Raw genomic sequence first — 1335 nt, 5'->3', positions numbered from 1 at the left:
CAAACCTCAACATCCAACTTATGAACCATCTCCTAGTTTGTCACCAATTATGCTGGACCCAGCTCTCTTGATACACAATCTGGGACACTTTACACAAACCCAACACAGGCAAGTTTGTCTGAATATGAAATTGAATATATTGTGTCCAACTCAGAAAGTGATACAGAACCTAACTTACAAACCAAAAAACAGACAGAGGACAATGGGGATGATGTTGAAACATCTAGTTCAGAAAGAGCATACTCCCATGAATCCACATTTACTTTGAGCGATCATGATCTACCTTTGGAGGAACACACAGAGGTATCCTGTGATGAGGGAAAAAATTCTACAGAAATCTACCATGATCTTTGTGGGGAATCTCCTGATGTTGTTTTACATGAAAAATGTATTGTTTTTGAATCTTCCTTAAAAAAAATCTGCTGAAACTCATTCCCTGCCCCAAAAAAACAACATTGAGTTGCAAACTTGTGGCTTATAGCAAAACATGTGTGGGCAGTTCATTGACAATAAAAGTGAGATGTGATGTGGGACATGTCATCCATTTGTGGGAGAGTCAGCCTAAAATTAGCTAACAGCCAGTGGGTAATCTTTTGATCTCAGCTAGCAGTCTTGTAAGTGGAAACAATTTTTAAAAAATCCAGGCTTTTTTCAAGGTAATGAATTTGAAAGGAATTCAAAAAACCACTCATTATAAGAACCAAAAAAAATATCTACTTCCATCAATACATAAACATTGGCAAGACGAACAGGAGAAAGTTATTGGGGACATGAAACAAACTCCTGCCATTCTAAAAGGAGATGGACAATCAGACAGCCCTGGCTATTCCTCTAAATATTGTATTTACAGCATGTTGAAAGTGGTCACACATAAAATTTGTGCTTTCAGTGTCCAACAATTTCATTGGTGCAGAACATCTGTTGGTCTTGAAAAAATTGGATTTCAAACATGCATCCAAGATTTGCATAACCAAAATATTGAAATAGCAGTCATTGCATGTGTCTATCCGAAAAACACAGAAAAATGATTACCCAAATATCCAACATTAATTTGATGTTTGGCACATGGCAAAGTCTGTAGCCAACAAAATTCACACAGCAGCTAAAAGGAAACAAGCAGAAACACTAAATTCATGGGTGGATCAAATATAAAACCATCTATGGTGGTGCTCCAGAACATGCAACAAAAATCCACAAAATTTGATTCAAAAATGGAAATCCGTTTTAAATCATGTTGCAAACGAACATGAGTGGGAAGCAGGCCCTAATGAATATTCTAAATGTCTCCACCCACCATTGTCTGAGGATCAGTTATCTAACCAAAAATGGCTTAGC

This window comes from Hyla sarda, chromosome 2 (assembly GCF_029499605.1).
Source record: "Hyla sarda isolate aHylSar1 chromosome 2, aHylSar1.hap1, whole genome shotgun sequence".
Taxonomy (NCBI): domain Eukaryota; kingdom Metazoa; phylum Chordata; class Amphibia; order Anura; family Hylidae; genus Hyla; species Hyla sarda.
Note: the sequence above shows the minus strand (reverse complement) of the source record.